The sequence below is a fragment of the Echeneis naucrates genome, chromosome 13 (genome assembly GCF_900963305.1).
Source record: "Echeneis naucrates chromosome 13, fEcheNa1.1, whole genome shotgun sequence".
Taxonomy (NCBI): domain Eukaryota; kingdom Metazoa; phylum Chordata; class Actinopteri; order Carangiformes; family Echeneidae; genus Echeneis; species Echeneis naucrates.
The window spans coordinates 3,080,491-3,095,996 of NC_042523.1; the positions used below are offsets into that span (position 1 = coordinate 3,080,491).

At 39.2% G+C, this 15,506-nt stretch overlaps 1 protein-coding gene across 4 annotated transcripts in view; it reads left to right on the plus strand.

Moving 5' to 3' along the window:
* The first annotated feature begins 1,768 nt into the window (after positions 1–1,768).
* LOC115053019 (nesprin-2) overlaps positions 1,769–15,506 on the plus strand; it is a 36,747-nt gene continuing 23,009 nt past the window's right edge. For 2 of the 4 annotated variants that reach the window (XM_029517568.1, XM_029517571.1), the window contains exons 1-2: positions 1,769–1,950; positions 13,898–13,932. The gene's annotated coding sequence lies outside the window, so the exon portion shown is untranslated. Of the gene's footprint in view, positions 1,951–2,031; positions 2,139–13,897; positions 13,933–15,506 lie in introns of those variants that run through there. The other 2 variants (XM_029517569.1, XM_029517570.1) reach the window with 2 other exon arrangements.

Sequence of the window (15,506 nt, forward strand, 5' to 3'; positions counted from 1 at the left end):
CTGATGGCACCTTTCCAGGCTGTAGCTGTTACACAGTGAGAGGACAGCAGCAGTGTGACAGTTGGAGGTGGCAGGCAGTGTTTTGAAAAGAGAATCCCACCTGAACAGAGATAAAGGGGGGATTGGTAAAACTTTTGAGGCCATGGCCACATGACTGCTTCAGCAATGTATCTATTTGCTTTAATGATTTTTAACAAACAAGTCACATTTGGTTTCTAGCTGTCATCTGTCTTTTCCATTTTCACGATGATCTTATAGTGGTTATCTAAGCTACATTATTATATTTGCATTATTGCAACTCTTCAAATCACTCTTCATAGCAGATACGCATGTCACTGGTGTAATCTATAAATTAAATGTACCAGGTTCAATGTTAAGATCGTGATCAGGACTGCTCTCTTGCAGTTGTGGCCAAATTGCCATCCCACGTGAAGTAGTTCAAGTATCTCATGCTTGGTCTCAAAGGAGGATAATATTTAGCTGTACATCGTCAGAACCAAAGTTAAAGTGTATTATTGTGGTGAAAAAGGAGCTGAGCTGGAAGGCAAATCCCTTGTTTATCAGTTGATTTTTGTTCCACCCCTCACTTACTGTCATGAGATTGGGTGAGTGACTGGATCGGGCCTACAAGCGGAGTCAGTTGAGGTTGTTCCATTATCTGGATCTTCTGCCTTTTGGACTGCCCTCCTTTGGAGGCCCAAGCATGTCAAACTGGTGAGAAACCCTGTGTAAGGCCCAGAATGCTGGAGAGATCTGATCTGGGAACACTTTGAGACTTCACATGGACGAACTGCAAAATGTTGCTATCAAGTTCAGGCAGAAGGACTCAGAGTGGACACAATACCAGGCGAAAGTTTAAGTTTTTAATTCAGAAAAGGTCTGTATACAGTAAGGCAATCAGACATCAAAAACGTTATGAAAGTATCACACAAAAAGGCTGCACTCAGAAAAGTCAATTAATGGACGTAGGAAAAGTCCAACAAAGACGTTGAGGCAACAGGAAGGAAGAGAGGGATTATATAACACGATGGGGAGACAACAAGACATAAAAACATAAGCTCTGTCATACAGGAAAGTTTTAAGCCTGGTCTTGAAAGTTACTAAAGAGTCCGCCCCCCGGACTGATACTGGAAGTTGGTTCCATAGAAAAGGAGCCTGATAACTGAAAGATCTGCCTCCAGATTTATTCTTGGAGACTCTAGGAACCACAAGTAAACCTCCATCTAGAGAGCGGAGTGGCCTGCTCGGACAGTAAGGAACTATGAGCTCTCTGAGATATGATGGAGCTTGGCCATTAAGAACTTTATATGTTAAAAGAAGGATTTTGAATTCTACTCTATATTTTACTGGCAGCCAAGGAAGAGCAAGGAAGAGTAATGAGTTACAGTAGTCCAGCCTAGAAGTTACAAATGCGTGTTTACAACTCTGGGATGGATGGCTTTATCTGCTTTCTGGAAAATACACTAGCAGGGCTGCACCACATTCCATTCCCGGCTACCTTTGCATGTGTTCTTCACTTGTCTGTGTGCGCACTGACACTTTGAGTGACCATCAAATATAAAGGTCTAAATAACCAGGTTTATCAGTTAAACATCCTCTCTTGTGTGCAATACGAAGACTGGGAGGACACACTGGCGGAAAGTCGCTGAAAAATATGGTGCGCAGATAACACATTAACGTAGGCGAGCAGCCGGTGTGTGTGTGTGTGTGTGTCAGTGTCAGAGTGGGCGTGGCTTCTAAACCACCTGCAGCAGGTGTTATGGCACTCAGTGTAGTTCCTGTTGCACGGTGAGGATCGCTCTCTTGCAGGTCTGCTGTTATCACCACATTCAGCCCCAAACCTCACCGCAGTTACAGGAAGTGCCCAGGGACGTTTGGACTGCTTTTTCCCGCCTGTTCCGACGGGTTCAACGGTTCCAAGTTTCCCGAGATTAGCCCATCCACCGGCGGGTAAGTGAGGCATCGTCCAAACCGTCACCGCTTTGCTTTTCCGGTTTACGTGTCTACCTGTCTTGTGTGTCAATTGTTGCGAACTGCTTTGTCGGTTTTGTTTGAGGAAACAGATTTGAGTCGCTTCCAACAGAAACGCCCGCGGTGCTGTTTCTAGAGACATGACGTCTTACGTGAGGCTGTGAGATGTAAGTGACGCTTTAAGAACCGGTTTTATTAGTGTTTGAGCTGCCATCAGAGTGTGCGCCTGTTTGTGTGTCCTTTTGTCTTTGTGAGTGACCGCTTTGGCTTATATACAGGGTGTTCATAAAGTGTCTTTACAACTTACAAAATGTATTAAAGAAATGAACAGAAAAATATGTGGAAATTATTACAAAATGAAGAGTAGATACAGATTTTTTTTTTCTTCTACATGGGCACCATTACTTTCACGAAGCACATCAACACGGTAGGGGAGAGCCAGTATGAAAGTAACAGTTTTCACATAAACGTCATTTTCAAAGATACGGTTTCAGACCGGAACATTATTTCATGATGATAACCTACTTGCACGTGTTGTCTGTCAAAATCAGGTCCTATATCATACAAACGTGTTATGACTGCGTTGCAATTTGACATCGAATGGAGGCTGCGCATTGCTACTTTCGACCTCGTTAGCCCGGACGAAAGTACATGGGTGGGACAAAAGCAACACGATCAAATAAACTGGAATTGCTTACATTTTTATTTATTTTTTCAAACATCGGACAATTTCCTCGTTAATTAGCAATTGCAAATATGTAATGCGCTTTCATAATTTTATTTACTTCAAATATGTCAAAAGTAGGGCAGCGGCGGCGTAGTGGTTAGCGCTGTCGCCCCTACAATAAGAATGCCATAAGTTCGGTTCGGCCAAAGTAATGATCGTTACTTTCGTCCCGACAGTGACTTCCAACATTTACGCCAGGTTTTCTCCTTAACCTTAAAACTCCGACATTTGAATCTTCAGGGTATGTTCGAAAACTAAATGACCTGTCAAATCACCGTGTTACTGTCATATCGGCTCTTCACTACTCTATTTCTTGCCATGTTCGCTGTAGCATAGCCTCATTGATGGTCGCAATGGCATCAGTGATCTTTGGCTTTAGGCCAGTGATGTCCCGTATCTTTGTTCGACACACAAGATCTTAAATAAGTTCAGGGGGATATATCTGGTGAATGAGGTGGCTAGGGATTATAAACAATTGAGGATTATATTATCCTCACATTTTTATGTTGCACTACTCTAGATATCGTAATATCGCACAGCACTAGGTGGAGGAGTCTTTTATCCATTTATCATATCTTCTATTGAATGAATGGAGTGATGTTAGCGGTCTCATTTTGGAGGCAAACTCAGTAAGATATATATATATATATATATATATATATATATATATATATATATACACACGAAGGTATTGATTCAAGTTGTTGATTTACTTTTTATTAATGTTATTAATGAAACCTGAAATGGTCCAACAGATATTTCCATCATGTTAAAGGAAAAAAAAAATTGCTACGTTAAATATTTCTGTTATAATGTGTGTGTGTGTGTCTGTGTCCTTGTCTACACAGTTGGTATGGCCCTTGGTTCATGAAATAACACTGTTTTGTTTTTTGTGGGTTAAATTATCACTGAAACAATAACATGATGTCACTGAGCTCAGGTGAGATAACCTGAAGCTTTTAAAAGTGCGACAGTGTCACATTTCATGTAACTGTGTCACCTAGTGTTTCACTACAGCCTGCAGGGTGTGACTTTGACCTGAGTTGTGGATGTTTAGAGTTACCTGGGAGGCTGAATTGTGTTGGGAGATCTGTTTCACCTAGTTGCAAACTGTAACTATTGTGATCTTGAATGTCATTTTATGTTCGCCATACACAAAATATTTTTCTATGAAGTGTTTGTATGTAAAGTATGAATTCATTGAAATACCTATAGGGCAGCATGGCAGCATCTTGGTTAGTGCTGTTGCCCTGCAACAAAAAAGGTAATGGGTTTGGTTCCCGGCGTGGGGCCTTTCTGTGCGTTTGCATCTTTTCCTCATGCTCGCGTGGGTTTCCTCCAGGTGCACTGGTTTCCTTCCACTGTCCAAAGATATTGGTGACTCTAAATTGCCCGTAGGTCTGAGTGGAATTGTGAGTGGTTGTTCGTCTCTCTGTCTCCATGTGTTGGACTTGTGTCCTGTCCAGGGTGTACCCTTCTCTCACCCAATGTCAGCTGGGATTGGCTCCAGCACCCCCCATAACTATCACAAGTTACCAGCGCTCAAGGTATGTCTCAGACATAGGTGACGAGGTAAATATTTGTTTTCAGACATGATCCCAACTTTCTTATTCTTGCTGAAAAAATTGAAATGAATCCCATCAAACTTACTCATAAATTATTCTTCCTTTTGAATGAACCGATTTGGCTCCTATCCACAGTATAATTTGCTGGAAGACAGACCCTGAAATGAATCTCCTTGAGAAAGGATACATAAGAAGTACTGATAGAAAATGGTGTGTGGGAGGAAGAAGGACAGAAGGAAGGCTGAGTGTACAGCAACAGAGAGAACAGCAGTCACAAAGGTGCAAAAGTAATAGCAGAGCAAGATTTGATCTGGTAAGTTTTTTTTTTTTTTTTTTTTGAAAGGCATTCATTGTGTTTTTATTAGTGTTGTTGAGGCTGCTGTGTGTCATTATGACTTAGATTACCTTTATTATGTGCTGAAGCTCCGCCCCCTAACGCAAAGGGCTGCTTAGAGTCTCAGTTATCTGCAGGCTAATGTCCCGTGTGATGGCCATAACAACACAATATTAGTACACCATTAAACAGCCTGCTACCTTTCACTTTATGGCTGCTGTTACCCGCTGCAACACTGTCAGGTAGCCTGCTTCCACTACAGGACTGGTTGGACAGGGCATTTTTCACAAATCTAAAGAAAATTCGATCAAACATGCTAGCCTCCCTGAGTTTTATTACTGTTGATGTTCATGCTGCAGCCCTGCTGTCTCATCAGTGAATGAATACGTTCGTAGGTTTTCTTTGTGGAGTACCAATGTTCATGTGACTATGACAAAACATGGCTCACTTCATTTGCTAAAGAGGGCTACATACTCCTTCCTTACTTCTCGGTGCACAGTCAAATAGGGATGTGTCTCTGAAAAGAACCAAAGATGGCTAATAAATTTCAGGCCTTTCACCTGAATAGTATGGGCCAATCAGTGTTAGCTCCTCCCACTCCTGCTCTCTTGCTCTGCTATCATGGATCAATAAATGACCCCATTCTTAAGATGAGGTGCTTTTGTAGATTCAGCGTAGAGGGCTTTGATGTTTATAACTTCAGTGATATTTGCTGTCAACTCTTATATCTGCTCTCGAATAAGAACTGCTCCAGTTTGTGTTTGTATATGCAGAGAGTGGCAGTAGGCCATTACTCATCATGAGGAGTCAATTAGACGGTTTTGCAGTTAAGAGATTGTTCGACCTCACAGAGTAGTGACTACAGACTGGAACATTATCAGAGCCAAAGTAGTACATTTTAAATTAATTTATTTAATTGGTTAAAGATAACAATACTGCTGATGAGAAATTTCTGATTTATTTATTTATTTTTTTTGCTCCATTAACAGCTGGCTGGTAATCGCTTGATCCTTAGTCAAGAGTACAACAAAGAACAGAAGCTGAGTCAAACAAGACTATCCTGTTCTACTTACCCAGTTCAACCTCCGATTATAAAAGCAGCTAACAGGCTGGCACAGTTCTTTTCCCAAGACACAAAGTTCATGAGAAAAAGGTTTTTAATCTGGTTTCCTCTAATAATTGAGGTTGAGGGTTGTTCGCTGGTTTCAGTAATGGTAATGGAAATGATAGGTAGTCTTGTTTAGAAAGTAGCTCAGTGTCAATATTAATCAACCATAAGTAGTGGTCCACCTGGCCAAATAGTTCTAAAGCAGTTCACCTGTGAAATGGAAAAGGGGAAGCAGGGTCAGCTGTATTCAGCTGAAGAAGGTTAGCTGAATCTCTAGCCTGAGGATAATCTGATGCTATTACTTTATAAAAACTAACATTAGCCAGTCTGGTTTCTCCTATAAATCTGAGCCCACCTGATCTACCAAATCAAACCAGGCCTCCTTTCTAAGTCTCACTGTGGTTCTTGGGTCAACATTTGATTTAGAGTTTTGGTTTTGTGCAGTGACAACAGAGCAGGTTTTCCACTGGAATTTATTGTGTGTGAAGTGATATTTCTCTTCAGTGAAACACTTGTTTTTCATTGCTTGCACTAACATCTATGAGCTTTATTTCTCCCACAGTGAATTCACCCTCAGTGCATTGTGGTGTATTTAATAGAATTATAACAATGAAGTCTTTCAGTCAAACACTGTATGGAACCGACCCTTATTACTTGTTATTTAAAAAGTAAAGCTCATAAAAAATAGACAAGTAAATACAAGTATTTATCATTTGTCAGAATGCTCATTGTAGCATTGTGAAGAACTAACACATTCACTGAGCATTTAACACCCTTGCTGCTGGGACTTTTATTTTGAAATGGCTTCTGAATTTGTATCCAGTTTAACAGTATTGACTACTACTCAAAGGAATCAGAAATTGCCACAGGGAACTGAATGATGAAGAGATGAAGAGAATGAGCTGTTTTTTAGTTTGTAGTAAGAGTTAGCACCCTCTCCAACAGTTGATGAAATGTTGTAGATGTGCTGTTGTGATGCCTTCCTCTGTGCCAAATTGTGATGAGCAAAACAGAAGTGCCATGCCAGGGCAGGATGGCGTCACAAATGTAATTCAAGTGAGGCCACTGTTACTCATTTCCTGAGCTCCTGCTCTGGAAGTAAATGCTTTTTTGCATAGGATTTGTATCAGAAAACGTGCTAACACAGACTGCACTTGAGTTTACTTGGTCTAAAAGCTTTGTTTTGTTTTGACAGTCATAGCTAAAAGAGTTATTTTGCAGGATGGAAGCCCTCCTTACCAGTTTCTTGCTCTTATTCCAGTCTTAATTGGAGGAGTTGGGGTGCACTTCATTTTGGTCATCTATCTATGAACAGAGAGACTTCTGTCTGTCCTTCAATTTCTGGAAAATCATTCATCTTGTTGATGTCAATTTCTCCCAATTATATGGGAAAGGTTCAGTAAAAACGGTGGCGGTCCATAAGCCCATTATTGCCAAGCTTACTGGGATTTTTCCAGGAACATCATCTCCAGCTATGATCATTACAGAGATGAAAATTATGTGAAAGAAATTTGGAGTCCTGAGGGTGGGGTGGAAGGTCACAGGATTCGTTCTTACCCTCCTTCAATTGGAGGAGGAAATTTTTGTTAACCATATAAATATGATTTTATTCTCTTCACTGAAATGAAGTCAAGCCAGAATGTCTTCACCAGAGTGTTATTGTCACTCTCTCCTAAGTTGGCATCCTCTCCTGTGTGTCTGTGATCCTCTCTGCTTATCCCAACCTCAAACGCTTTCTCCCTTCACTTTGTATAATTCACTGCACCCCACTGCCTTCTGACACCACTTCCAGCTTAGTTAGTTTAACATTCAAATCTCTGAAGAAACGTTAACGTATTTGGGTCATGAGATTAAGATCTCTGCAATAAAAAGACTCCCCTGACACCTTTAGAATTTTCTAAATCCTATTGTGCCTGAAACCAAATTTGACGTAATCACTGAGCTTGGAACGATGAAGTCATATCTGTCTGACTTGGTTTTAGAAATTAACTGGAGAAGTGATGACACCTCTTTTTTTGAATGTATTGTGGTATTTTATCTGGTGCAATGTGGTATTTGGACATTTTTACAAAAGGGAGTGTGTTCTAGTTGGGTGTTGTTTAGTAGCATGACCTTGGTACTAGACACAAAACCTCAGTTTTTGTTTAGAATCAAACAGCATGGTTCAAAATGCCAAACGATTCACTAAATGAACTAACCTGCATGGGGTGAATATGGGTGAATCTATGATTTATAATGTGACAAAGGCTGCTTGTTTGCTGCACAGTTGTGTATTACATTCAGCTTTCGAAAAATCGACATTCCTAATTTTTAGGAACAAAGCACAATAAAAGTAGACAAGTGTAGCAGTTTGCCTCTTTCCTCTTATACTTCATTATTTGAAGGGGAATTTGTGAGAAAATAATTATGTGGTGCCTCTTTAATTAGGCCTGACAGAAGGGATATCAGTTTCCTTTTTCAAGACTGAGCATCAGGATTCAGTCACATAGGAACCTTACATTGGCTGCTTGTGGTTTGGGATGGAGTTATTTGTTCTGAGTTGAAGCCATCCCAGTTTTCTCTTAATACAGATTCTGAATAATTAACAATTATCATATTCATCTGAAAAATTATCTTTCATTCACAAAATATATCTCTCATTTGACACCCAACAAGATCCACTTGTGCAGTGCAGTACAGTACATACAGCAGTAAGGGATGTGACCTCTTTGTTGTGATATCACACAAAGTTGTGAAATTCCCATTTCTGATAGCTGCCTTTTGGAAACCTTTGAGAACTTGGACTTTTTAAGAAAAAGAGATTCTATTTCAATGAAAAAATAAAATTTGAATCTGAGGGCATTGTTCAGAAATCCTCTTCATGTTTATGTACCTTCTGCTATTTCAAGTCTGGAGAAACAAGCTCATGTTTCTCTGAAGCACCATTGCTCAGTAGGTGACAGACACATAATACATGGAACTTTTAACATTCATAAAGATACTGTAAAAATAAATGGTTTTAACCTTTGTTTTTTGGAACATAGGGCCTTTTAGAGCCTCTTTCTTGATTTGGAACAACAATTGTAAGTTGAGAAATTGCTGTTCAATGCCTCCACTACTCGTGAAAGATTAAAGTAGCTCTGGTTAAGTGTCACAGTGATGTTTTGATTTTTGAGAAATACTCTGCTCGAATGACTGTGCAGCCTGAAAGAATGAATAAAAGAATGAAAAGGTTTAATTACATCAAACTCTGGCTATTTCAGATCAGGGGACAGCAAATTATCAGGTCCAAAGGAGGAGCGGCGACTATACAGTTGTGTAAACACAGCTGTCAACCTTTCCAATCAGATTGTTCTTAGTGTTTAGCGAAATGAGTTTAGAGCCAATTTAGCTCTCTCAGTTAAATGTGCTTATCTGATATTTAGTCATGATCAACATAATGTATATATTTATACATCTACGAAATAACCTATTGACACCGTTGTTGAACTGAATTTAGAGCCCAAGAATTGAAATAGAATTGTGAGATTTTTGAATGGTGCCCCAATACAATACCTTCTTATGACAGCTAAATTAATTTACTTTAGTTTTATTAAGGATGATTTCAAAACTGTACAACCAAACATTGTCACCATTTCCTTTCTCCAAAATAGTTGAGATCCAGTATCTTTTACTCCCTTGCTTTTCTCTCCCTCTGTCTGATTTTTTTTTTTTTTCCCCTCCGAGTAGACAAGGATTTTTTTGTTCCCTGCTTGCCTCCTTTTGTTCATAGAAGACAATGCAGTAGCTCTGTAGGAGAGGGGGAAGGGCTGAAATGAGCAAATAATGTTGGCTGGACAATAGAGACAAAGGTTAGAGATCAGCAAGAAACACAAACCTAATTGCTTTTTTTTTACGAATAGCAACAAAGAAAATGTTTTCCAAAGCAATTTCTGTTTATTACTCATTATTCAAGTGGCAGGTGTGGTATAGTGTACATGATAAACACTTTACACTACACCGTTTGTGTACTGGCTATCTCTGTAGAACAACAGGGCTTGTGCCAAGTTATTAATTTGTTTACATTTTGTTCCTTTATTCTCCTATTGTTTGTTGGAGCTGAAGTGGCTAAGGAGGTAATCTGAGGGCAACCACTTCGATTTCAGTTTATTCTATTTATTGCTATTAAAATAAAAATATCTAGAAGCTAAAAAATAAAATAGAAGGTTTTTTGCTGTTGTTGTTTTTATAAATTTGTTTGAAAAAGTATTGTTCCAGGACTGGTATGGAAGCCAAGGTATTGGTAGCCATATCAAAAATTTTTAATGATATCCAACAACTAGTCAGAGGGTGGGGATGTGCTGTGATGCTGCTGTGGACAGTAAGCACATTTACATGACACCTAAAAAGAACAAATTATTGCTTTAGTCTGAACAAATTGGACTTTTAAAGTACATGTAAACATGGTAGCGCGACTGAAATCGAGTTTAAAATGATCAGACTAACACACCCAGATGTGATTGAAAGTCAAGCTACTGCTGCATGTATACGGACAATCGGACGGGTGCTAGAAGAGGTGATCTGTGCATGTGCTAAAGTTTAATGCCAAACTATGACCCGGAAGTCGAATGGCATTTAAAACGTAAACGTAGGAGGTCACACAAAAGAAGCCGGCTAACTGCTAAGTGTCGAACATGGCAAAGTCTTCAGCAAAAGTTCATTTTTGGATGGATACAGAGGCTAAGTTGCTAGCTCACCGGTCTTTGTTTCTTTCCACCTCTGGTGTGTTTGGTGACATCATAGGTCAATCGGTAGCCCATTGCCCACAAGCCGAAAGACTGCATATTGTCACCTATTGTAGTGGAGGCGACATGATTTCAACAAATAAATAAATTTCACTCCTGTGCATGTATACTGGGACAAGGACACATGAGATGGCTTTATTGAGCTACAACCATAGCTAGACTTAACTTTGCATGTAAACATACTGACTGAAGCAGCTCACACAGGTTGCAAGTCTTTTTCAGGGAAACCATCTTGGAGATGAGCAGTGACAGATCCATCATATCACTTTGCATTATAGCAATAATGCTCCTGCTCCCTGTATCTCTATGTGTGCTGTGATGACAGTGCTTAACAATTGTTGTCCTCATTCTGAGCAACTTTGTGGTGGCCAAAACAGTATTGGAACTCAATTCATTTGTTCTCCTCTTCAGTGGGAGTCTGGTGGTTTTCTAATAGTCTTGACTTCCTCTCACCTTTATCACCACCTTGGCTGAATATCGCTTTCCTTCTAAAACAGTTCTAATAGGAGCCATTCATCTCTTTTCCTACACGGCTAAAACTTCAGGTAGTGATGCATTTTGCTGCTTTCTTCCAGCATTTTCCTAACTGCACAAACTGACCTACAATTCTTTTCTCCACCCACATCACACTGTGCACGGACACACATACACAAAAATTTGCCTCATGCCAGTTTGATTACAGTTCTCTGACCTCTTAAGGTCACAACTAATTTAAAATGCCACCATTTTTTTCAGCAGGTCATGGAGGCAATATGTAAAAAAAATGAAAACAAGATTTCTTTAGCTCCATGATAACAAATTTTATTTAATGCTGCTTTCATCATGTGTGGGGGGGCGGGATTTTCAAATTCATCATTGCCCACTCAATCTCAGTGAAGCTCTGAAATCCTATTTAATCTTTTTTCCGAATGCCTGTTTCAGAGTGATATTGATACTGACGTGTCCAAAATACTCTGAATTTTGTTGCTATCTACCTCTTAGGGTAACACCTGACCTGTTTCATGTGAAATCACAATATTACACAAACCAGCTAAATTTGATGACTTCAGGCTGAAGTGACAGTCTAGTGCGTGGCATTAAAAGTAATGTAAATGCATACATTTTATTCACACGCACACAATTAAATGACTTCCTTATATTAGTACTCACCCCACCCTGCGATCATTATTTTAAATGCCTAATACACGTGCTGAATGGTTCACAGGAACTGGCCAGGGGCTTTATTCATGATCACCCAGCATCATTTTGGATAATATTCTATCTTCATTCACATTAAAGTCTCAAATTATTATAAGATTATATTATTATCTGATTATAAAGTCAGCCTAGGTCCTATGTTAATACAGTGAAAATATCAAAGTGCCAAACAGAAAAATGTTTGTTTTTTGTTCAAAACGTGGGGCCTTTAAAGTTGTATTTTACATATTTATGAAACTACTAATATTATTAATCCTTCTGTTCTCTATTGGACAGTGGCTAAATGAACAATGTATCAGGATACAAACTTCACCTCACTGTGCTGCTGTGAATTATACTCATTTCACCTCATTCACCTTCACAGTTGACATCCAGTTTATACTGCATGCCTTATACAGTGCTGTGAAAAGGTATTTGACCCCTTACCGATTTCTTACTTTTTTTGCACCTTTGTCACTCTTAGCCATTTCAGATCAAGCACACTTAAATATAAGTTTATAAGATAACTCACAAGTAAACACAAAATGCAGTTTTAAGTGCCGATTTTATTTATTAAGGGGAAAAAAAAAAGCCATCTGAACCAAGATGGCCCATGTGAAAAAGTAATTGCTCCCTAAACCTAATGACTGGTTGAACCACCCATAGCAGCAACAACTACAGTCAAGTGCTTGCAATAATTGGCAACGAGTCTCTCACATCGCTGTGGAGGAATTTTGGCCCACTCTTCTTTGCAGAATTGCTTTAAATCAGCCACATTGGAGGGTTTCCGAACATGAACCGCCTTTTTAAGGTCATGCTCAATGCTCAATTGAGTTCAGGTCTGGACTTTGAGTAGGCCACTCCAAAACCCTCATTTTGTTTTTTAAGCCATTCAGAAGTAGACTTGCTGGTGTGCTTTGGATCGTTGTCCTGTTGCAGAAACCAAGTGCACTTAAGCTTGAGGTCACAAACTGATGGCCAGACATTCTCCTTCAGGATTTGTTGGTAGAGAGCAGAGTTCATGGTTCCTTCAATCACAGCGCGTCGTCCAGGTCCTGAAGCAGCAAAGCAGCCCCAAACCATGACTTTATTTTCCCAAAAGCTTCGGGGATCATCAAGATGTTTTTTAGAAAAAAGCCTTTAAGAAAGCCTTTAAAAAAGCCTTTATTTTCTTTTTTTTTTTTTTATCAGCAGTGACTTTCGCCTTGGAACTCTGCCATGCATGCCATTTTTGCCTCGTCTCTTTCTTACGGTTGAGTCATGAACACTGACCTTTATTGAGGCAAGTGAGGCCTGCAGTTGTTTTAGATGTTGTTCTGGGTTCCTTTGGGACCTCTTGGATCAGTCATTGCTGTGCTCTTGGGGTAATTTTTGTAGGCCGGCCACTCCTGGGAAGGTTCACCACTGAACCATGCTTTCTCCATTTGTGGATAATGGCTCTCACAGTGGTTCGCTGGAGTCCCAAAGATTTAGAAATGGCTTTGTAACCTTTTCCAGACTGAGACATGCCAATTTCTTTTCCTCTTATCTGCTCCTGAATTTCTTGGGATCGTTCTATTTAAGTGATCTCTTGATTGGAAGGTCTGGCAGCAATCAGGCCTGGGTGTGGTTATGAAATTGAACTCAGCTTTCCACAATAATATGATTAATCACAGTTACCTCATCATTTAACTGGGGGGGGGGCATTTATTTATTTATTTTTTTACATAGGCTCATGTAGGTTTGGATAGTACTTTTCTCTTGACAAATAAAATCATCACAGAAAAACTGCATTTTATGTTTACTTGGGTTATCTTTGTTTAATATTTAAATTTGATCTGAAACAGTTGAATGTGACACACATGCCAAAAAGTAAGAAATCAGGAAGGGGGCAAATAATTCACAGCACTGTATAATAGCTCACCTCTGAGCACCATGCTAATTAGCCTGCATTGAAATAAAGCCTCACCTTTATCCATCTGTTATTTAACAGAGGGGTACACAAGGTAAGGGTTTCAGGTTTCTGTCCCAGGGCATGAATTTGATTTTAAATGAGTCCTGCTTCTTTTCCTTTTATCTTAATGTCCTCAGCTCCACATCACCATCAGGTCGTACAAAACCATTTGCTTAATCGTAATAACACAAATTCTCTTTCTCTCTTGCCACAGTATATCGCAGAGAATGATATCCACATCATGTCAGCAGGGATTAACAGTGGAGATAATATGCCTCCTCTCATTGGCTCATGATCTGTCTGTCTTTGTTTTCCTGCAGGATGAACAGCAATGGACACAGCACAAAAGCTTGAGGTAATTTAGCTGGTTTAAAAATTTTGATTTAAAAACTTGAAACAGGTGCGATCTACTATCCATGGTAGAGAAGGAAGGGGGAAGGACAGAACCTGGAAAGGCAGAGAAGAAAAAAAACAAACAAACAAACACCCACAGCGCTATGGTAATAACAGATAGTGACAAGGACACTAGGAAAACACATAACTAGAAATGAATTAATCAGGAGGGCCAAGGAGAAAGCAATAGTCTGTGACCACTATTTGCACAACCATTACCTTTTTGGGTTGTGTATTGGTGTTTCCGTTGCACCTGCTGCTACTTTTATTTGCACCAAAAAGATGAAATTGATTTCTAAAGCAGAGTCATTCCCCTGAATTATGAAGACATTATCTGTTTTAAAAAAATTAGGTGGGTGGACAGACAAAGGAATGGACTTATTGAACTGAACATGCATGGTTAACAATTAAAATGTTTTATTCATTTACTTTATAATAAAAAACCGAGAAATATACTAGGACTAGATTTGCCCGAATAATTGATGTCACAGAGCTGTTTCTGTATCTAGTTTTTGTAATCAAAAGGGACTTTTTTTATTGATGGATGGCTTGAGAGAGGAAGCTGTTTCACCCTTGATGAGTCTGGATTCCTGCTTATGACTTGTGCTTCCTTAATGGACAGATTGATGTTCCTCAAGTTTAACTGACTATAATGAAATGCTCCCTTCCTTTCTTGAGCAGTGCAGATATGAAAATATTGTTTTCTGTCAGCACTCCAACAAACTGTAGCTTTTTTCAAGGGTGATTGTTTTTCCAACTAATCTTTGGCAATTTTTTTTTTCCACTGAATAGTATTTTATTAATGTTCTTCTTTAAGAATTCTGATTATTTCACAGTAAAAAAAGACAAAGGACAATGGTTTTGAACTGTATGCAATTTGTTGTCATGATCCCTTATTTGATTTTATTATTATCAATCTTTATTTATTTATTTATTATTTTCTACTCTGAGTGTGTGTTGCCAGCAGATATGTTACTTTTGGTCACCCTTGTTAGGTTGTGACTATTTTCCTCTGTCCTCCAGGTGGAGGGCAGAGGAAAATGTAAAGAAAGGACACTCCTGTACATCTAATACAAAAGGATTTTGGGTGACTGTATTGGTAACAATTGATATTTTTGTGTTATGTTTTGATTTATCATTGATGCATTCTGACCAACACCGTGAAAGAATCTGTGTGTACTACTGACTTTAATGAATATATAAGTCTTCTGTCATGTGTCCTGACTCTCTCATATGACCCACAGGACCCACGTCTCTGTTTACAAAAATAAAAGTGCAGTGTACCAGTAGGAGTATAAAGGACCTTTTGTTGTTAGATTTACAATGATAAATATGTGGTAAGGCCGTGGGTTTAGACACTAATATGACACGGTTAGGTGTAGGCAAAAGTAAAAAATAACTATGCTTAAGGTAATGGAATGTTCATGGAGAAGAATGGAAAAAAAGAAACTGCCAGCTTTTTTCAAATGAAGCCCATCCAACCATGTCAACTTCCTACTTACATGGAATCTGCTGTTTTTTATACCTTACCAAAAC